The sequence below is a fragment of the Pan troglodytes genome, chromosome 15 (genome assembly GCF_028858775.2).
Source record: "Pan troglodytes isolate AG18354 chromosome 15, NHGRI_mPanTro3-v2.0_pri, whole genome shotgun sequence".
In the NCBI taxonomy this organism is placed as follows: domain Eukaryota; kingdom Metazoa; phylum Chordata; class Mammalia; order Primates; family Hominidae; genus Pan; species Pan troglodytes.
Genome location: NC_072413.2, coordinates 59,849,816 through 59,873,914, shown reverse-complemented (window position 1 = coordinate 59,873,914; position 24,099 = coordinate 59,849,816). Strand labels below are relative to the sequence as shown.

The window sequence follows — 24,099 nt, the reverse complement described above, 5'->3', positions numbered from 1 at the left end:
ATAACTGCCTTTGGCTTGTGGTTTTCTAAAACATACTGAGAATGTTTTAAAGCTTTTCTAATCATCTTCATTTTCAATATAATGACTTTTTTTCTTTGTGAAGATAAAAAAAGAGGCAAAGAGGAACTACATCTCATGGTCCTTTTAAGTTTTTTGCCTCTGCGTACTGTAATACTCTTATCGAAACTATCTGATTTTCCTGGGATCCCTGGGGAACGGTGAGTAGAAATGATCAGTGTTCATACACCCCAAGGCCTTGCCCAGGGCAGGTATACTGGCAGTGTATGCCTGTGTGCCCAGGGCAAGGTATACTGGCAGTGTGTGCCTGTGTGCCTGGGACATTCTGCTCTTATCACCCTGCTTAGTCAGAAACACCCAGGGATTAAGGTTCTACCTACCAGTTTCCCATTGTCTAGTTAACGCCTAAATAATTCCAGAATGTTTCCACCCAACTACAAGTCTCGATTGTCCTTCTGGGTACTCCTGAAAGAGTAAACGTTCCCACCCAAACTGAAGACCAAGGAACCCACTGTTGCAGGAATCATGTGACCCTGAGTACACACAGCTCCCCAGGGAGAAGGCCACAGGGCAAGCTCTCAACTCTGGACAGAAATGAGGACACCCAGGAACTCCATGCTTAAGCGTTTCTACGCCCAGCCTGGATCTGGGAGTCCAGCACTCTTTAGCAGGGGCTAAGGAGAAAAATGGGACTGACTTTTAAGTTCTAATTACCTGGGAAACTTTTGAACCCTCAGGGGCCCAGGTTATACCTCAGATCTAACGAAGCAGAATTTCTGGGTGTAAGTCTCAGGTGTGTGGTTTTTGGAAAGATCTCAAAGAGATTCACACACACGGGTAAGGTTGCAATTCACGGTCCTCCCTTAGCACAGGAAGTGGAGTCCTCATACTTCACAAAAGATCTGTGTTTCTGCCTCCCTGCCTGACCCCAGACCTAACTGTGGGACCGTGGGAGAGTGTTTGTGACAACCTTCCCTCCCTGAGGTGCAGACAAGAATGCCAACCAGATGTCAAACTATCACATGCCTGCCATTCAGACAAAAGGCGGAGTACTGCACTCCACCACCGCCAGTCCCCAGGCTTCCTGGGAGGGAAGAAGACCCAAGGACCAGCTCCCGAAGAAAACCGATCATCTCCCACCCGCCTCCCCAGGTAGTACTGTCATTTGATTGGCACAGTTTTGAGACAATGCATTAGGAACAACAGAGAATTTGCTGAGTGGAAGAAAGGTAGGAGGTCTGATGAGAAAAACAACCCCTGCCAGGAGGAGAAAAGAGGTGCTTTCTCCTTCAGCTCTGTTTGGATAACCGGTAGGTGAACTCTGAAAGTAAATGACCTGGTTTCTCCAACTGTAGCTGAGGCACAAGATATTTCTGTTCCTAAGCAACAGACAGATGCCTTGATTTCCCACCCTAGCTCAGGCTGGAATAATTGAATTCCCTGTTTCCTTTACGGCTCAGCCCCTGCTTCCTACCTACCTGCGGGGCAAAAGCTTGAAATGTGCTGTCCCCTTCCCCGATGCTATTTCACACACACAGACAGTAATTTTCAGAAAGACTTGGTCCTGTTCTTTTTGGGTACAAGGAAAGGAACATAATCTAGAACGCCATCTGTCTTCCTGAAATAGCCAATAGTGGCACTATTTTTACCCAGCAATTATCAAACAAATGGAGTCATTTGAAAGAGTCACAGCTGTTCCTCGGTGTTATCTCAGTACAAATATGACACAGCGCATGCTGATTTTGTTTTCTGCTTTGTGTCTCATGTACACCAAGGCAGTGATAATTTCTCAACCTCCCATCCGAACACAAGTCAAAGTGTGTACTCCACAACTGAGTCACTCACCCAAATTAAAAATCCCTCATTATCTTGATTACATGGTCAGGGTTTCATTAAACGTGGTTCTCATTTAGAAAGCAAATGCAATGAACTGCACATTTCAGCGTGAGTGCGAGGAAGCTGTTCAATCTCACAGAACACAAGATTTTTCCTGGTTAAATGCAACCTGAAACAAGTATCGGTACTCTTGATTTTATATGTATGTTAGCATGTTTAACAAAAAAGCAAAATTATGCAAAATGAATCCGATTTTTCCATTATCAACCTGCATCATAAATTCAGGAAGATGCCCTATTGAAATAAATATCCCTAGTAAACACAGTAAACACGCACTCACACACACGTGCATGTGCACACACACACGCACACACACAAACACGCAATTCTATCAAGCATCTATCATTCTTTTTATCCACCTGTATCTGAACCCTAGGTTAGAACTGGGTTTGGGAAATTCCCCAACCCAACAAGGCAGTGGTCACCTCCCACAATGACTGCAAAAATACCAAAGACTTGCTTTCCCAGCTTCCTTGGCACCTGGGACAAAGGAACATGGTCTAGACACCACCAATCAGACATACGCACCCCAGTGTACAGAGATCACCCAGTGCTCCCTCTGGGAATAGAGATGCCATAAGGAATACAGAGGCCCCACAATGCAGGGCTGGTGCAGGCATGCATGGTTTGGTACCAATGGCACCTGGGGTGCCATCTGCAGCCTTTAGTGCTCTGCAGTAACAGGAGTATCCACCAACCCAGCTCTGCAGGCTGACTTGGACTCTGTCCCTGGCTTCATAGCTACAATCTGGCTCTCCAGCCCTCCCAGAAATCTGTGAACCAAGCAGCATCTTTTAAACAATTCATTTGCTGCTTAAATCAACCAGCACTGGTGTTTATTGCCACAACCAAAAACCTTACATGAGAAAAAAAATTTTAATGTTTTAACCACATGAAAACCAATAATATCCTTGAAGTTTTCGTTACCCTTCAAAATTGTCCATCTCTTTCCTAATTCTTGAGTTTTCGGTCTTTATTTTATGTACACCCAATCCACATAAATGTCTCTAATTCCCAAAGATTCCCTGATTCCTCACTTCCAACTAGGAATGTAACCAAACATAGAAAGGTCAAAGTCACAGAAGGGAGATACAGGTTGACACAGCCCTTTTTGTATAAGAATATTCCCCAAGGATCAAGAAGCATTACATCTGTACTCTAAAGCCATAACACTGATATCAGGTGATGCACAGAGCAGCCCTCATCAATTCTGAGCAATGCTTCTCAAACTGTAATCTGCTTATGAATCTCATGGCAATTGTGCCAAAATGTAGACTGATTTAGTACGCCTAAAATTCCACAGCTCTAACAAGCTCCCAGGCAGGTTACTGGTCCACAACTGCACTTTGCATAGCAAAGTTTTGAGTGCTCAGGTAACTATTCCAATGTCCCCAGAATAAAACTCTCCCCAGAGAGAAAAAATTCAGTGTGTTTTCTTTCCATTTTCTGGAGCTCATCTCCCTACTTTTCCTTTTAATTTTATATTTAGAATAACCAGACTCTAACGTGGCAATACATTCCATCATTTGGCACATGCCTCACACCAAATGGAAAATTTCTTATGTGCAAAGTGTTAGAACATGTTAAAAAAAAAAAAAAAAAAAAAAAGATCTTGCTGCATTGGCTCTGAAAATGTTAAATTCTATAAAACTAGCCTATTTAATACAAGAGCCATTTAGGCTTTCAGTTTGGATACTACAGAGAAAATTGTCTACTTTATGGTCCCAAAGAGTCTCATCTGGATGGACTCTAATTTTTTTTCAAATATAAATTAAAAGTATGAAGACTTATCTTTGAAGCACTGTAATACCTGGGCACAAACGTGTGATGACACAAGAAAGAAATATTCTCTGTACCTTGTCTGATATAAAAATATATTGTGTATGTACAGTTGTTCCTCAGTATACACAAGGGATTTGTTCTAGGAACCATCACCCCCTCATATAAAAAAATCCACATACACTCAAGTCCTGCAGTAGGCCCTGTGGAACCCACTCATACAAAAAGTCGGCCCTCCAGATACGTGGCATTCGCATCCCGCAAATGCTGTTTGGTAGGAAAACATCCATGTGTGAGTGGATCCACACAGTCCAAGCCCACGTTGTTCAAGGGTCAACTGTATTTCCAGGTCACACTTTCCTCTCCTGCACTTAATAGAGTTCCACAGTAATGTCTTTGAAAGGGACTGTCCCTTGTCAATAGGAACAAAATTGTTTTGCAAAATTCTATGCAACTAGAGTTCACAGTTCATATTCACCATCCTCTATAACGCTGGTGCCATCAGCAGCTCTTACCCCCAAATTCACCTCCAAAATTGGCCATCACATTTTTCTGAGTATTTCTGAGTATTAATCTGAGTATTTTTCTGAGTATTAAATATTCTGAGTATTAATGCAATTACTGAAGGCAGAATATATTCTCCTTTACTTAAAACACTGACAACTCCTCACTAAACATATCCAACATTTCACGATACATATGAAAATTTTAAAAGGCCCACCATCCCGTTTTAATACCTCTAGAAAGAACTGCAATCAGTTATGGTTTCCTAAAAGACCACAGGGTAGAGGAAGACATCATCCTACTTTTGGCTATCATAACATGTAGTTCTGTTTTTTATATGATGACGGATAGCTTAGATTACTGGTCAGAATAGGAAATGGTTCATTAATTAGGGACATTTTAGCACTCCTGTGAATATTCACCCTTGGGGTATTACACATGGATTCTCTTCCCACTTTGCTCACTTTGTACCTCCCCTACTCACGTGAGAAAATGATTTTTTAAAAATGCATCAAAGTTAGGCTATGAATAAATGTTATTCACAAAAGAGATTCATTTTCAGGTGAATATTCTGAACAACATCAAGCTCTGTGGCCAATGGGCATAGGCAGTAAGTACGAAGGAAGGGGCCAGTGGCAGCCAGGGCTCTGGTGGAAAGACAGTAGGAGAAAAAGGAAAGACGGTTTGTTAAGGAGAAGCGAGGCAAACCCAGCATGACAGAAAGAGGCCTGAGATGAACCAGGAAAAAATGCCTATCCATCCTCTCACCCCATTTCATTCCTGATTGGCTGTGACATGGTGGTTTCTCTTCAGATAATGGGAAAAGCCTATAACTCTTTCGGGGAAAGAATTTATGCTTTTTCAACCAAGGACTCTCCAAGCTTGCAATAGCAAACATTAGGGACTATTTGAGATCATATACTTAAATTTCACAGGTTTTTATAACTCATGGGTCCTCTTTTCCCAGGAAGGATCTATCTATAATCAATATTTTAGTTGGCCCATTCTCAGTAAAACATTGAACCCTCTTTAACAAATGATTGCCTTTCATGAAAAAACCAAACAGATAAGGCTAATGAAATTGCTTTTGGATACATCCTATCTATGAATACAATGTTTTAATATGAGTCTCATCTGTATTCTACTCAAAATCAAATTATTGTCACTGTAACTGTTTACCAGAAAAGATTAATGAATTATTTTTACCAATGTGTAAATAATTTATGCAAAACTAAACATAGTCAATAGAGATTGAATTAGGCATCCAAACAGACAAGAGCTAACTCCCTGCCCTGAAAGAGAATAAAACAAGAGAAGCCATGAGCTGTGATGAGGGCAGCTGAACCAACGTCTGTATTCCCCAAAGCACAAAACAGAGTAGAAAGAATTCTATATGGGATGTGCCCTGGGTCTTAGCAGCCCAACACCTTTCTACTCAGTTCCTCTTCTCAGTTACCACAGAAAATAATGAGCAAGAAATTGTCTTCTCTTGAGAAGAAACAGGAAGGGGCAGGAAAAGCACAATGAAGAGTTGAAGCTGCTGAGATCCAGTTAAATTCATGTGAACTAATGCAGGAAGATCTCAAAGATGTTTCAAATCAAGACTTATCTTCAAATTGGCTGATTAAGAACTTTTAAATTTAGATAAGACAGCCCCAGGTATGATGGTATATTAAGGGCGAAAATTATAAATAAACCAGATATCCAAAAATAAGGGAAGACCTAGCATAAAAAAAAGATAAATATTTAAGAGGATTGATATCCCAATTACCCTGACTTGATCTTTACACATTATATGAAAGTATCAAAACATTATATATGTACTCTAAAAATAGGTACATCTATTATATATCAATTAAAAATATGTATTTACAAAGAAATAAACAAAAATAAGGGAAGAGTTTATGAGTATGCATTGGGCCATTCATTATGCATCAATCAATGCTATAAGACAATATAGCAAATGTTTATAATTGTTTTAAAATCAAGGTATGAAGCTGCATACATAGTGTAATTGAAACTATTGATAACTACTATTTATTGAATACTTCATATTTTATTTTCAATCCCTGCTACAATATTGCAAGGAAGGTACAATTACCCACACATTTTACTGGTAAGAAAATGAGTCTTAAAGAAGATAATATTCCCAAAATAAAAAAGAATTAAAAATTGAACAGTGATAATAAATCGTAGGGTCAAGCAACTCCAGAGTCTCATTTTACCAACAATATTGCCTAAAAACTTCATAGACGACAAAAACTACTGAAAGAAAATGTGCTATGACAACACTTTATAGAATGGCATTTTATATCATTTAATATATTGTCTATAATGCAGTATTGTTTTTATAATTATTGTAATTTCATGTGGAAAAGTTAGTTAAGGAATCCAGCTCTGATCATAATATAGTAATAGGGATTAAATTTATCTTTCTGCCTTAAACAACCACAACACTGGACAAAATATATAAAATAATGGTTTTTAAAGATGCAGGAAAGCAGGCAACACTAAATGGTGATCCCTGAGAGAAAGAACAAATGAACGAAGTGAACCCTGTGGGTGCTCCAGCTCACTGCCTGGAGAGCAGGTCACGGGACAGGGAAGGGGAGCCCAAACAGACCCAGAACAGAGTCTTGCTGAGTTGAATAGAAGCAGGGTGGAGTTTGGGGAAGCCACAGTGACTAGAATTTGTGGGGTAAAGCACTGCAGAAGAGACATTCACAGACAGGATTTCCTTTGAGTCTTTGAGTACAGATCAGCACACGTGTGTTAAGAAACTAACAAGACCAGGAAAAGAACCACCAGAAAGGTACAATCAAAAAATCCCTAGAGCTCATAAAAAGCTGGGAATAATTTATGTTGTCACTAGCCAGTGGGCAAAAAATACTAATATATGGAGTATAAAGTGGAATACTTAAAGGTTGATTGCCTCATTAGTAGGGCCAAATTAGCAGTAGATTATGGGATGATTTATACCCATCTAAAAAGGTTTAAATGCAAGTTTCAACAAAACTAGATGAAGTCAAGCTGGCTTAACTGCCTTCCAGAACATAGCCAAAAATACTTAAAGAAATAAAATGAACCACCATCCAACAATATAAAATTCACAATATCTAACATCCAACCAAAAATTACCAGGCAGGCAAAAAAGAAAAATGGGGAGTGGGAGTGGGAGGGATTCAATAACTAGAAACAGACCCAGTAATGACAGAGATTATAGAATTATTAGGCAAGGTAGTTAAAACGGCTATTATAAATGTACTCCACAAAGGCATATTGAGAACAGAAATGGAAGATAAAAAGAGACATAACAAATTTATGGAGATGAATAATACAATAACTGAGATGAAAAATACACTGATGAGATTAACAGAAGATTAGTTATTGTAGAAGATTTAGGGACATGAAGACATTGCAATAAAACCTAGACAAAATAAAACACACAGAGTAAAAAGACTTTTAAGAAAAGAAATTCAAAAGAAGATAACCTCATGTGGCCTACCATACATATAACTGGAGTCTCAGAGAAAAGAAGTGTAGCAAAAATATTTGAAGAAACAATTGGCCAAAAAATTTTACCAATATGAAGAAAATTATAAACCTACATATCCAAGGAGTTTGGTAAACCCCAAGCAGAAACAATAAGAACACCAAACTAAAGTACATCATCATCAGGTATCTAAAAAAACAGTGACAAAAACTGAAAAGCAGGCAAGAAAAAAAAAAGATATCACATTACATACAAAGGAACAGCAATGAGAATGACAATATATTTCTCATCAGAAACAATGCAAGTCAGAAGACAGTGGAACAATGTATTTAAAGCAATGAACAAAATAGCTGGCAAACTAGAATTCTATATCTAGCAAAAATATCCTTCAAAAATGAAAGTAAATACTTTTTCAGACATGCAAAATCTAAAAGAATGTATCATGAGCATCACTGCACATAGTAAAGGAAGTCCTTCAGTAAAAGGTAAATAATACCAGATGGAAATTTGTATCTACACAAAGGGATGAAGAGCATCAGAAATGGTAAAAGAGTGAGTAGATATAAATTTTTCTTATTTTTAATATACTTAGAAGATAACTTCTAAAGCAAAGATAATAACATATTGTTGCATGTCTTGGTCAATTTGGGCTTCTATAACAAATTAGCAGATTGGGTGGTTTCAACAACAAATATTTATTTCTCACAGTTCTGTGGGGAGGGAAGTCCAAGTTCAAGGCACTGGAAGATGTAGTGTCTGGTTAGAGCCTGCTCCCAGGTTTGCAGATAGCCATCTTCTCTTCATAACCTCACATGGCAGAGAACAAAAAAAGAGAAAGAAAACTCTCTCATGTCTCTTATTATAAGGACCCTAATCCCATTCATGAGGGATCCATTCTCTTGACCTAACTATCTCCCAAAGCTTTCACCTACAAATGCCATCACATTGGGCATTAGGCTTCAATAGGTGAGTTGTAGAAGGATACAAACATTCAGTCCATAGCAGTTGGGTGTATAACATATGTGGCAGTAAAATGTATGACAACAACACAAAGACCAAGAGAACTAGAACTATACAATTTTAAGTTTCTTAAAATATGTGGAAATCACTGTAATATTATTTGAAAGTAGATGTTAATAAATTTAAAAGTTATACTGTAAACTCTAGAGCAACCATTAAACAAAAAAGATAGAGCTAATAAGCCAAAAAAACCTAAAATATAATATTAATAAATTTTCATTTAATCCAAAAGAAGGTAGAAACAAAGCAAAAAGAATAAAGACAGGTAAGACAAATAGAAAACAAATAATAAAATGGTAGGTTTAAATCCAACCTTAAATGGAAATGTCTAAACTCACCAACTAAAAAACAGACTATAAAATTGGATAAAAGGATAATACTCAACTATGTATGCTATCTACAAGAAATACACTTTAAGTAAAAAGACAGAATTATTACAAGTAAAAAAGATAGAAAAAAGATAAACCACACTAAAACTAACCAAAATAAAGCTGAGTGGCTATACTAAGGTTAAATTTCACAATAAAATATTACCAAAGAAAAGGATCATTTCATAATGATAAAGGGATCAAGTCATCAGGAGTACATAGAAATCTTGAATGTTTATTCAGATAATAAAAAACTTCAAAATGCATGAAGCAAATGCTAATGGAATTAGAAGGATAAATGTACAGACTAATTCATAAGCATTGTTGGATATTTTAATACCAGAACCTCAATAATTGATAGAAAAGGTAGACAGAAATTCAGTAAGGATATAAAACACTAGAAAAACACTATCAATAAAATTAATCAGCATTTATAGAACAACCAACAAAAACAAAATATTCTTATAAAGTGAACATGGGACATTTACCCAGACCATAATCTGGGCAACAAAACAAGTCTTAACACATTTAAAAGGAATCATCTCATACAAATGTTATTGAAAGAGAGTTAAATAAGAAATCAATAATAAAAAGGTTTCTAGACAGTTCCCCCAAATATTTGGAAACTAAAGAACATACTTATAAATATCCCATGATTAAAAGAAGTCAAAAGGGAAATTTAAAAAATTTTTGAAATGAATAAAAATGAAGACAAAATATACCAAAATGTATGCAATGCAGCAAAAGTAGTGTTTATATTATAAAAATACAAATATTTAAAATCAATGCTTCCATTTTAAGAAATCTGACAAATAAGAGCAAAATATAACAAAGTAAGCAGATGAAAGGAAATAATAAGCAGATGAAAGCAAAAATCAATGAAATAAAATTTTTTTAAATAACAAAAAAAATCTAAACCAAATGTTATTTCTTTGGAAAAAACAATAAAATTGATAAACCTCTAATCACACTGATTAAGATTAAAAAAAGAGACAAGACACTATTCTCAGAAAAGAGAGAAAGAACATCTCCTTAAATCCTATAGACATTAAAAGGCTAATGCGAATATTATGAACAACATTATGCCAATAAACTTGAAAACATTAATGAAATGGACAAGTTTCTTGAAACACACATACTACCAAGGTCTACTCAAAAAGAAACAAAACACAAAAATAGCCTAATATCTATTAAAGAAATTGAATGTATAGCTTAAAAAAAAAAGAGCCTCCAGGACTAGAAAACTTCACTAGGAAATTCTAGTAAACATTTTAAAACAAAATAATATCAGCTTTTCACAAACACTTCAAAAAAATGGAAGATTAGGAAATACCTCCCAATTCATTCTATGAGGCCAAAATTATCTTGATATCAAAGCTAAGGAAAAACTATAAGGAAAAGTCGTTTTAATTTTTATTTTTAATTATGTGTACATTATAGTTTTACATATTTATGGGGTTCATGTGATGTTTTGATACAGGCATACAATTTTTAATTATCAAATCAGCCTTTATCATTTCTTTGTGTTAGTAACATTCCAATTCCACTCTGTTGGTTATTTTAAAATATACAATAAATTATGTTAACTACTATCACCCTATTGTCCTACTCAATACTAGATGTTATTCATTCTAACTGTATTTTTGTACCCATTAACTATCTCCACTTTATGGCCCCCTCGCCACTACCCTTCCCAGACTCTGGCAACTATTATTCTACTCTCTACTTTAGGGAAAGAAAATTTAGACCAATATTTTTCATGAACAAGAATAGAGACACACAAAACTCTTAAAATGTTATCCAAAGAAACCCAACCTAAAAGAGGTAATACGTAAGAACAAGTGGAGTTTATCCCAATAATACAAGACTGATTCAACATTCAAAACTCAATGTAATTCAACATATTAACAGACTAGTTAAAGAAAACCATATGATCTTCTCTACAGATACAGAAAAAGCACTTGGCAAAATTCAACATCTATTTTTGATCAAAACTTTCAGCAAACTAGGAATAGAAGGAAACTGCCTCAACTTCATAAAGAGCATCTTTGAAAAATCTACAAGCAACAGCAGACTTAATGGTAAAAGACTAAATGCTTTCCCCCAAGACTGGGAGCAAGGTCATCCTATTCAACGGTACAAACTTGTTAAATCACTTCCTAAGTCTGTCATATTTCTTATGCTGATGTAAATAGTATTGTTTTTTATTGTAAATAGTAATGTATTTTCATTGTAAATAATATTGTTTTAAGTTAATTGCTAGTATATAGAAAAACAATTTTTGTATATTTTCCCTTGCATCTTGTTAGACTCATTTATTAATTCTAGTAGCTTTTATGTAGATTCCGATTCATAGTTCAGACCGTATGGGTCTTCTAGTCGTTGGGTATAGGGGAAATTCACTGAAGACAAACTAGCAAAATTCTCACAAACCGCATGAGAAAATGAGTCACTCTGAGGTTAAATCAGCAAATAAAGGGTTTTACTTCCTCCTTTTCAACCTATATGCCATTTATTTCTTTTTGTCAACAAATTTTAACGTACAAACAAGAAAATCCAGGAAGAATTTATTCACAGAAAATGATGAGTTAATTCTAAAATTTACATGGAAATAAAATGACCTAGATTACCCAAAACAGGATTGAAAAAATGAAAAAGAAAAAGATTTACACTACCTGATTTCAACACTTATTATATATAAAGCTACAGTAATCAAAGCAGTATGATATTAGCATAAAGATAGACATATAGAACAATGAAAGAGAAGAGAGACTCCAGAAATAATCTCAAACATATATAAATACTTTTCAGGAAAAATGCCTAGATAATGCAACCGGGAAAGGATAATCTCAACAAGTGCTGTTAAAATAATTACATGTGCATATGAAAAAAAAAATGAACCTAGACCCTTAGCTCACAACATAAGCAAAAATATAAAATGCATCACAGATCTAAATGTAACATCTAAAACTATAAAACTTCTAGGAAAAAACATTGGAGAAAATTCTTTTGACTTTGGATTAGGGAAAGATTTCTTCTGTAGAACACAGAAGGCACTAAATATAAAAGAAAAAATAATTGGATTTTATCAAAATTTAAAATTTTTACTCTTTAAAGCATGCTGTTAGAAAAACTAAAAGGCAAGCCACAGACTACAGGAGAATATTTGCAAAATATATGTCTGACAAAGAACTTGTATGCACACTAAAGAACCCTCATAATGCAATAATAAGACAAACATAATTTTTAAATGAACAAAAGATTTGAACACATACATTACCAAAGAAGAGGTATAGATGGCAAATAAGCATATGAGAAGATGGTCAACATCATTAGTCATTGGAAAAATGCAAATTAAAACCAACATGAGATACCTTCTTATAACCATGAGAATGACAAAAATAAAAATAAATTGACGATATCAAGTATAATAGAAGATGTAAAGCAACTGGAAATGTCATACATTGCTAGGGAGAATACAAAATGGTACAGCCACTATGGAAAACATTTTGGCAATTATTTTTTCCTTTCTCCCCCACCCTCCTCTTCCTTTTTTGGCAATTTTCTGTAGAGCTAAATGTGTACCCATCTACCATGTAACCCAGCCCCAGCAAGTCAACTCCTAGGTATTTACCCAAGAAAAATTAAAGCATGTATCCACACAAATACTTATACACGAGTATTCATAATAGTTTTTTTTTTTTTTCAGACTACAAAGGTGGTTTCCTTTATTTTGGTAAACTTTAAAGATCTCATTTTGATACTAATTCAAAATGCCAAATAGAATGACCCACTTTCTGAATAATTAAAACAATTTACATTTTAAACATATATTTCTGTAGGATGTATTCTATCATCTGAAGTATTAATAAGATCCAATAATTTCTTAAGTAAACAGTAAACTGATCCTAAGTATATAATCTGTGATCAATTTCATAAGACTAAGTTTACTGCACCTTAATTCCAGATATAAAATGATTTAGAAAGCATTTTGACTGGGGGAGGTGGAAAATAAGGACAGGTAAATGATCTGCAGCTTAAATACAAAATCCTGTCACATTACATCTCACATGTTCAAGACACCCTCCATGTGCTGAAAAAAAATGATGATTCCCAGAAACAGTATAATCCATTAATAAGTCACCCAATATATAACAATTTTTAAAACTCTTTATAAAAAAGGAGTCCATGTATTCACAGATACTGTAGAATCTCCAGCTCCTATGTATATTACTGAAAAATGCAAATAAATATATCTTTGCGGTATTACGGCAATCCACATCTTTCCCATCAGACTATACCAGTCACCTTAGTACTGTGGAAATGTTCCACCGTTTTGGGCAGCCCAGGCCATGAGGTCCCCCACAATATTCCAAACTGTTAAATAATCTAACTCTTGAGCTGCTGATGAGGCCTGGAGGATCTTCACGGCTTTCTGTGATTCATTTCCCAGTTTGTAAATCACATAAATGAGGAGAGCAGCCCCTTCTTGTGTGCCCTGCTTCCCTTCCCGGACTGCTTCTCCTAAGAGCTTCAGGCTCTCCGCATCCCTGCGTTCCAAATATTTCAGAGGGATGTGTAGGGCATGAGGCAAAAGACAGATGCTCACCTCCATCTTAGGCCTGATGTCCAGCAACAGATGGGGTGCCCCAGAACCCAGAAGTCACTTATAGTCAGTGACAGAAACACGATCCTCTGGGCTCAGTAACTGCAGGGAGCGGCATTTATCGGTGGCTGAGGAGCCACAGGAGGCTTCACAGTCCAGCAGATGAGTCACAGTGGGCCATTGCCCGCAAGCTGCACAGTCGAGCCTGCAGCTCCGCAGCCGAATACAGCGGAAATGCCCTCTCAGGGCATCAAAGAGCAACAGGCTGCCACTGTAAGAGGGGCCCAGACTCGCAGCAATTTTCAGCACTTTCAAGGCCTGCAGGCAGCCCAGGACCCCGGTTAAGACACGGAGCATCCCGCCGTCCGTGCCGTTGGTCACTGTCTCCGCTGGGAGTGGCTGGGAGAATATGCAGCGATAGCAAGGCCCACCGTCATAATGGTAGACTGTGATTTAGCCCTCCAGGCGCAAGGCACTGGCAGACACTAGGGCCCAACCGGCCAGCCACATGCGTCATTAACCAGGTAGCGAGTGGACACGTTGTCCGAGCAGTCGCCACCACATCATATCGGCGGAGCGGGTCTAGGGTAGTGACCGGCATAAAAGGGCCTGAGTGTACCGCACTCATTCCACCGCCAAATTGAGGCCGCGCAGCGAGGCGGCGGCCGAAGCGGCCTTGGCCTGTCCAGCCAGTGCCTCGCCATGCAGCACTTGGTGGGCCAGGTTGCTCATCTCTACCACGTCATAATCCACAAGGCCAAGGCGGCCCACGCCGGCCGCCGCCAAGTACTGCGCCAGTGGACAGCGGAGCCCACCGCAGCCCACGACTAGCACGTGTCTGTGCACGCCCAGCTCGGGCAGCACTAACTGCCGGCTATAGCGCAGAATCTCATCTTGGAACAGAGTGGCCTTCCGCGGCCGCTGCAACACCGAAACCAGTCGTTCTGGCTGCGGTTCCTGCTCCGCCAAAAGGGCCGCTGCCAGCTTCTGCTTCAGGGAATTCAATTCCTCCTCACGTTGGACAACGTCAGCCTGTAAGGGGGGTACCTCCTCCTGGGTCGTAATAGTTTTATTCATAATAGTCGAAAATTTGAAACAACCCCAAGTCTACCAATTGGTGAATGGATAAACAAATTGTGGTCTATTCATACAAAAGTATATTCCTCCACATAAAACAGAACAAATTACCAGAATAGTCCATGCAGTATTGAAGAACAACAAAGTTGGAGGACTGATACTACCCAACTTCAAGACGTGCTATAAAACTACAGACAATGTAGCATTGGTGAAAGAATAAATTGATCAATAGAATAAAACAGAGGGCCAAGAATTAGACCCACATACATACAGTCAACTGATTTTTGACAAAGGAGCAAAGGCAACACAATGGAGCAAAGATAACCTTTTCAGCAACTGGTGCTGGAACAACTGGGCATTGATATGCAAAAAAAAAAAAAAAATGAATCTAGACAGACATTTCACCCTTCACAAAAATTAACTCAAAATGGATCACAGCCTTAAATGTAAAACACTAAACTACAAAACCCCTAGAAGATAACATAGGAGAAAATCTAGATGATCTGGATTTGGTGATGATTTTTTAGATGCGGCACCAAAGGCACAATCCACAAAAGAAAGAATTGATAAGTTGGACTTTATTAAAATTAAATATTTCTGCTCTGTGAAAGAGAAAGTCAAGTGAATGAGAACATATGCCACAGACTGGAATAAAATATTTGCAAAACACTATCTGATAAAGAACTGTTATCCAAAATATACAAAGAACTCTTAAAATTCAACAGTAAGAACACCAACAACCTGATTGAAAAATGGGCCAAAGAGCTTTACAAACACCTCACCAAAGAAGATGCGCAGATGGCAAATAAACATGTAAAAAGATGTTCAAGATTATATGTTGTCAGGGAAAGGTAAATTAAAACAATGAGATACCATGTAAAAGAATAGCCAAAATCCAGAACACTGGCAACACCAAATGCTGGAGAGGTTGTGGAACAACAGGAACTCTCATTCATTGCTGGTGGGAATGCAAAATGGTACAACCACTTTGGAAGACAGTTTGGAAGTTTCTTACCAAACTAAACACACTTTTACCATATGATCCAGCAGTCATTCTCCTTAGTATTTACCCAAAGGACGTGAAAATATATGTCCACACAAAAAACTGCACATGAATGTTTATAGCAGCTTTATTCATAATTGCCAAAACTTGGAAGCAACCAAGATGTCCCTCAATAGGTAAACGGATAGACAAACTGTGGTGAATCTAGACAACAGAACATTATTCGGTGCTAAAAAGAAATAAGCTATCAACCCATGACAAGCCATGGAGGAAATTTAAACGCATATTACAAAGTGAAAGAAGTCAATCTGAAAAGGTTATATCCTGTATGATTCCAACCATATGTATGACATTATGGAAAAGACAAAAACTGTGGAGACAGTAAAAATATCAGTAATTGCCAGGGGTTAGAAAGGGTAGAAGGATGAATGGACAGAGCACAGAAGATGTTTAGGGCAGTGAAACTACTCTGTATGATACTATAATGATGAATGCATGTCACTATACATTTGTCCAAACTCAGAGAATGTACAACACCAAGAGTGAACCTTAATGTGAACTCTGGACTCTGGATGATGATGACATGCCAGGGTAGGTTCCTCAGTGTTAACAAATGTATCAGTCTAGTGGGAGATGCTGATAGTGAAGAAGGCTGTGCATGTGTAGGGGCAGGGCATAGGTGGGAAATCCCTGCACCTCTCCTTCAATTTTAGTGTGAACCTAAAACTACTCTAAAATATGTCTACTTTTTAAAAGGGAATAAACATTGATGCACACAAGAACAATGATGAATCTCCAAAGCATTATGTTAAGTGAAAGAAGCCAGACACAAAAGATGACATATGATATGATCCCATCTATATAAAATTTTAGAGAAGACAAAACTATCATGATGGAAAGCAGATCACTGGTTTCCAGGGTCTGGGAGGTGGGAGAGGAGACTGACTGCAATGGGGGACAAGGGAAATTTTTTGGCATGAGAGAAATGTTCTACAAGATGAATGTGGTGGTAGTTTCAAAACTATACATTTGTCAAAAGTTATAGGATGGTACACTTAAAACTGGTGAATTTTTGCATGCAAAGTATACTTTCATAAAGCTATAAGAATATAACAATAAAGCACACATAGCTCACTTTATTGCGCTTCATTTTATTGTGATTTGCAGATATTGTGTATTTTTTTTTACAAATTGAAAGTTTGTAGCAACCCTACATCAAGCAAGTCTGTCAGCACTATTTTTCCAAAGTATGTGCTCACTTTGTGACTCTGTGCCAGTATTTTTTTTAGCAATAAAGTATATTTAATTAAGGTAGGTATTTTTTTGGATATGATGCTATTGTATACTTAATAAACTATAGCATGGTGTAAACGTAACTTTTATATGCACTAGGAAACCAAAACATTTGTGTGACTCACTTTATTGAGATACTTGCTTTATTGCAATAGGCTGGAACTGAATCCCCAGTATCTCTAAAATATGCCTATGTAAGAATTCTATCAAACAGGCTGGGCATGGTGGCCCATACCTATAATCCCAGCACGTTGGGAGGCCAATGTGGGCAGATTGCTTGAGCCCAGGAATTCGAGACCAGCCTGGGCAACATGCCAAAACCCCGTTTCTACAAAAAATATAAAAATAAGCCAGGCATGATGGCACATGCCTGTGGTCCCAGCTACATGGGGGGCTGAAGCAAGAGCCTGAGCCCAAGAGATCAAGGCTGTAGTGAGTCATGTTTGCACTGCACTCCAGCCTGGGCAACAGAGGGAGACCCTGTCTCGAAAACAAAAAGGAGATTATCCGAAAGAAAGTAAAAGGCATCTGTGATTCAACCATCCAGATACTACCACAGTTAAGACTTCTGTGCATTAAAATGTTTATATTTTTACCAAAAAAAATTAGTAAATTTTGCCACTTAATTTTGCAAATTGGTAAGCTTTTTTCACTTAAGATATCCTGAACATTTCTGTGCCCATAAAGAAACAGAATGACAACATGAGCTCTAATGGCTACAAAATAGTCCACTGGATATATACAAAATAATTAATTCAGATTCCCTCCCAGCTGGTGAGCAGTATTGTGATGAATCTCATTATCAGGAATCCCACTCTCTGATCACCACCTTCCATACTTCTAGTTCACTCCTTGCTGGTCCTACATTCCAACTCCAGCCAACTTGATTCTTCCTGGTCCTAGATTCCATCCATCCTACCACTTTCGTCACCGCCTCTCACCCTCCTCCGATTGCTTTCTTCTTCCCCCAGCTTAAAATGCCATGGTCAGTCTCCGTACACCTCACTTGAATACTTCCTAAACACTTGCATCTTCCCACTGCATTAGGCCCACTTAGCAAAACCACACCCTGGTAAAATCCAACACTGCCTGTATCAACATAGCTAAACAAGGCTGGAGAAAAACACTCTTGAATCGAATGGCCTCACATGAAATTCATGGCCACAAGCCTCAGGTGGATCCTCAATGTAGTGCAGCAATCTTTCTACTTTTCCCTACTCCATTTTCTCCCATTCTCTCGGCCCAGTGCCTCTTAAACTATCTGCTGTGAGGACTAGATGTTTTTATTTCCAATCCATTATAGACCAATACTTTTTAAAAATACAATAAAAATGTTATAGCAATGTCAAGTGCTATAACAGTTTCTAAAAGCTTACTCTCACTTTCTGTACTCATCTCCTGGCAAGTCAGTAACCAAGGGCTCCCCAACTGGCCACTTTGTGCACTGCAGTCCTAGATGACAAATCTCAAACTGCCAGCACCTCCCCAACCTTATTCACTCTGAGTTGATCATCTTGCTTCCTCTTTCACTAAAAAGGAATGAAAGACAATCAGTTCTTACTGATATGCAAATGATGTTTACAAAGGTTATTACTACACTCCTATAATTGCTTCTGTGCTGCTTTGCAAAAAATGAAAACTAAAAATAAATCACACCCAAACAAATACAGGCTAGAATGGTTTGTTGTCGTTGTTGTTTGGAAAGAAGCAGTTCTTTCAAAGTAGCTTTGTTACTTGTACCAAACTGTAAACATAAAACCTTTGTGCAACCTAGAGTGACTTTTTCCAAAGATTGTTACCTATTTCAAGGTGGAACCATTAAAACGTACTGAACCACAGTGGAAAAGACGACTATTGAGCCTAATTGAGGAGAAGGGTACTGTATATTTCTGTGGCAACTGTATGTGGGTACATGAACAAGGTCTGTCATCTATTTAGGGACTTGTTTTATATGTCCCCGACCTTATCCTCATCTTTTTGTTTTCTTTTGAATGTACTTTTCCAAACAAAGAATTATAAAATTATTTCAACCTTAGAACCTTAAGATGCCTTCAAATGGATTTATGTTAGTCTTTAGGGAGTCAATGTGTTGCTGCTTATTATAATATAGTTCGGTTGGAGCCCCAAGTGTGCCAATGTCCTCCCCACACTTCCCAGATGCCTTCATCTTCCTGTGGGCACTTGAGCTACGAATCTCAGGTGACTTAATTTGGTTTTCCAGTGCTGAGGAGGCTACATTGTCTGGGGTATATATCCAGGGGTTCACCATTTGGCATTGGAAAATTTAGGACACAGACACAAGGAGTTTGTGTCTGTGTCCTAAACTTTTAGGAGCAAAGGTTTAATAGGCAGAAGAAGAGAAACAGCTCTCTCTGTCGAGAGAGAGAGGGGTTTTCCGAGCGGAAAAGATGGGCTGGCTGTGGATGTGCCGGATTTTATAGTAAAGCTTGAGGAGGTGGTGTCTGATTTAGGTAGGTAGGGCTCACAGATTGGTTTAATCAAATGTGAAGTTTACATAGCACGCCCAAACCCGGTCACCCCACCCTAATCTTATTATGCTAATGAACTCTCCGTGTCTGGCCGCCATCTTGTCGCTCTTTACTGTACACATGGCTGGCACCTAAAGGAAGATGGAGCCAACATGTCTAGTCCCTAGTTCCCGCCAGCATTCACTAGTGCAAGCTCCCAGGTTGGCTGTCTATGTCTGCAGCTCGACTTTACAGGCTGCTCTTTGTTAGAAAATGATTTGGGGCTGGCCGGGCGCGGTGGCTCACGCCTGTAATCCCAACACTTTGGGAGGCCGAGGCGGGCGAATCATGAGGTCAGGAGATCGAGACCATCCTGGCTAACACGGTGAAACCCCGTCTCTACTAAAAATACAAAAAAAAAAAAAAAAAAATTAGCCGGGCGTGGTGGCAGGCGCCTGTAGTCCCAGCTACTCGGGAGGCTGAGGCAGGAGAATGGCCTGAACCCAGGAGGCGGAGCTTGCAGTGAGCCGAGATCGCACAGCTGCACTCCAGCCTGGGCAACAGAGTGAGACTCCGTCTCAAAAAAAAAAAAAAAAAGAAAGAAAAGAAAAGAAAAAAGAAAATGATTTGGGGCTGCTTTTCATTAAAAAGCCTTACCAAGGACTCCCATAACCTTACTATCTGCCTAAGTGATTTCTTCTTAATCCCTGTATCAGTGCCTACTCTATTGAAAAACTAGTTTTTCATTCTTGAGAAGAAACTTATGGAAGGACACGTTTCCTATCACAAGTTCACGTACTAATTTTTTTGTTTAATTTCCTTGGTGCGACTTACGCCAAGTAATTACGAAGACTTTTTTTCCTGGGTATTTCATGAAGGCTAGGAAGTTGGAACAGGCAAATCCTGGGTGTGAAAGCTTTATTTTATCTACCTCATTTATTTTTTATTTGTTGTAGTCATAGTCTCTGCTTTCCTATTTTAAGACCACTGAAGTATTCCCAGGCCCTGTCTTAAACTTAAGAGTTGATGTATTGGTGGGAAGAACTGAATGTTCAAGATGATTTTTTTATTCCATTTTTTTATAATCTCCTTTTGTACATGTAATAACATTGAGCATATGAATTATTGTTCCTCTAATGGCTTAACGGGAAAAGAGAAAGAAAGATCCTAACTTCTGGGTGGAAAAGTCTTTCCCCTGTATGCGGAAGGCCCTGATTGAAATGTGGACCTAAGACTGTTTGTCAAGTTTTGTCTCTTAGTTATTGCACCTTGACTTTAGGATTCCCCAATTTTTTTTTTCTTTTTTTCTTTTTTTTTGCCAAGCTGTGCCTTTCCTTCTGGAATTGTAAGTGAACACAATAGTACATGCTTACACTCTGAAGTGGATACTGTTACAGAGAACACAACAGTGGCTTTCTCACTGTTGAGATGATAATGTCTTGTGAATGTATGATCTACAGAGAAACCCCTGTAGTTTTATCCACGATGCTGTCTGCTGGAAAATAAATTTTGAATGTTTTTTCCCCCTTTCAAAATGACAGACAGTCAGACAGACAATCAGAAGGGACCAAACTTTCCTTCCATATACTCTTTCTTCCCTTTTATTAGAGATGAATTGCTTGTGTTCCCATCTTAGGTCAAATCCTCCATTTATGCACTGGATTCCAACCTCTCTTCTACTCAAAGACACTGTTCCATCAATTCTTTCTCTCCTGCATCAGAGATTTTTCCCTTTCTACTGAGTTATTCCTATCAGTGTACATGCTATTATTTCTCCCATCTTAAGAAGAAAATCTCTTGCTCCCACTTCCCCTCCAGCCTCTTGACTGCACTGTCCTTTAGTACTGTCTATACGCTGTTTCCAGCCCCTCTTCCTTAACCAACTCCAACCAGGCGTACCCCACCACTGCATTACATTGCTTTCTCAAGGTCACTAGGGAAACCCACTTTGTAAACTCTGGCAGTCAACTGTCAATCTTCGAAGTAGACACTTTCTATGGTACATGTCATGTTCCCTGGGCCCACCTCTAATTTCAGGCATAGCTGCAGTTGGTTCCGTGCTCATTAACAGCATTCCTTAACAAGCACCCATGTCATCTCTCTCTGCTTTCAGCCTCAAGGTTTCGCCCACAAGAGCTTGCAAATCCCAGAAGTAGAGAAGAGTTAACACTCTCAAGAAAACCCTCAACCAAGGGGGACCAGACACATGTCCCAGCTTCCCATTGTCTGAGCAGAAAATTGTGGCTGGCACTTTACATCCTTCTTAGATGTCTCAGTGGAGCTGACCCCACAGTCTGGAGCAACCATCTCAATAACACACCCTTTATTGGCTTTCTTCTTTCACTATCTCACTTCTCTACTCTCTCATTCCTGTTCCTGGGATCATCTCCCAAATAAATACCTTGTCCACCATCTCTGCCTTAGAGAACCCAAACTAAGATGATCCTCATCTAACTTAACCACATTTGACATGGTTGATCATTCTCTTTTTTGAAGCAGATTTTTCTTGGCTTCTAGGATATTAAATATCGTGTGTTTCCTCCTACCTCACTGACTGCTCCTTCTCATCCCTGCTAGTTCTTCCTCCCTAAACTCTGGGTCCTTGGCCACATGTCTCCCATGCCTATGCTTACTCCATTGGTAATGTCAAATCATGGTGTTAAACATCTCCCAAATGCTGATGACTCTCATATTTCTATATCAAGCCCAGATCTTTCCTTTGATCTCCAGACTCAAACACCTAACTGCTTATTCAATATCTCCAATAGGATGTTTAATAGACATCTCAGACTTGGTGTTCCCAAAACGAAATTCCTGATCTCCACTCATCCCCAACCCTCACCTGCCCAAACCCGCTCCTTCCACAGTCTTCCCCTGTAAATTTATGGCATCTCCTGCCCTCCAGTTTCTCAGGGCAAAAGCTTTAGAATGATCTTCAGTATCTCTCATACTTCAGTCTATCGGCAAATCCAGTCTGTTCTATGCTCAAAATAGTATGTATGTATTAAATAGTATATGTGCATATGTATAAAATATTATATTGGAGATAAGTGTGTGTATATCTCCAAAATCTGACTATTCTCACCATTTCCACTGTTCCTCCCCTGCTGCCGTCATCTGTTGTCTACATTCTACCTGATGCCACTGTCACCCATCTTTAGTCGACCGTCAAAGCAGCAGCCAGAGCAAGCCTGTTGAGATGCATGTGTTAGATAACATTATTCTGTTGTCAAAACTCTTCATAGCTTCAAATATCATTCGAAGTAAAATCCAAAGCCTTCCTGCCAGTTTCCAGGGGCCATCCCGTCACATCTGGCTGTCCATCATTTCTCTAACCTCCCTCCTCCTGCACTCCCTTCCACTCGCTCTGCTCCAGGTGGACTGACCCCCCGCCATTCCTCAACCACACCACATACACTCCTGGCTCCTCCTTTTTATATCCCTTTGCAGACATTGGAGATAACATTTGAATGGGAAGATATAAAACTCACATGTTAATTTTAAATGTTACTTGTGAGAGTCTTTTTTTCAGCTGAGTCAGTTTAGATTTATTCAAACCATTCAGGTTTATTGCAAAAGGACTGGACCCTCTTTCATGGGTCTATTGGATTCTGCTCCCTAATCATGAAGAAGTAGAAAAACTTTGCCTAGGCATTATAACTGATAAATAAATAACAACATAATTACCACTCTACTCTTATGGTAAATTTTTTTATAATAGTTTCTAGTAGTTTAATAGTCATCCTATTAAATACACATACAGATAGTCCCCAACTTAGGATGGTTCAACTCAAGATTTTTTTCAACATTACAATGGTGCAAAAGCAATATGTATTCAGTAGAAACCATACTTTGAGTACCCATAAAACCATCCTGTTTCTCACATTCAGTACAGTATTCAATATATTACATGAGATATTCAATAATTTATTATAAAATAGGTTTTGTGCTAGATAAGTTTGCCCAACTCTAGGCCAGTATAAGTGTTGTGAGCATATTAAAGGTAGTGTAGGCTAAACTATGATGTTTGGCAGGTTATGTGTATTAAACACATTTTCGACTTAACAATTATTTTCAACTTATGATGGGTTTATCAGGACACAACCCCATCATAAGTCAAGGAGCATCTGTATACATCTGTAGTTCCATGCAAAATTATAGTCTAATTAATCCACCAATAGGTGCAAGATAAACTTGTTCCTTACCTTCCTTAGGAAATTAACTTGGACTCAGATAGCATTAAATAGATTCTGAAAATGTAAATATGCCCTAAGTCACCTTTTGACTTGAAGGACTCTGTCTTTGATTTGTAGTTAATGAATTACAAAAAGAGAAAAACTTTCTGGACACCAAGCTAACAATCAATAAATTTATCTCAGTCCTTGTAGATAAGGTACTCATATAACCTTGCTTCCCCATTTCCTATACAAGCAAGTGTGATGAGAGAAAAACCCAAGGTGCTAGATTTTCACTAATATGAGACAAGCGAAAGAAAGATCCCACAAGTCCTTTTCTATATATAGAGGCAGGGTGGGAGTGGTGGAAATATTCACTGTGCATGCCATGGGCTAAGC

General features: G+C 38.3%; 1 protein-coding gene and 1 pseudogene across 11 annotated transcripts in view; both read right to left on the bottom strand.

Moving 5' to 3' along the window:
* Positions 1-24,099, bottom strand: part of SYT16 (synaptotagmin 16) — a 305,125-nt gene that overhangs the window by 238,895 nt on the left and 42,131 nt on the right. For 2 of the 11 annotated variants that reach the window (XR_010150960.1, XM_063792950.1), the window contains exon 1: positions 13,688-14,414. The exons of 8 other annotated variants lie outside the window; for them this stretch is intronic. The gene's annotated coding sequence lies outside the window, so the exon portion shown is untranslated. Of the gene's footprint in view, positions 1-13,687; positions 14,415-24,099 lie in introns of those variants that run through there. One more of the 11 variants, XM_063792947.1, reaches the window with a different exon arrangement.
* Positions 13,231-17,065, bottom strand: LOC134808301 (adenylyltransferase and sulfurtransferase MOCS3-like; annotated as a pseudogene).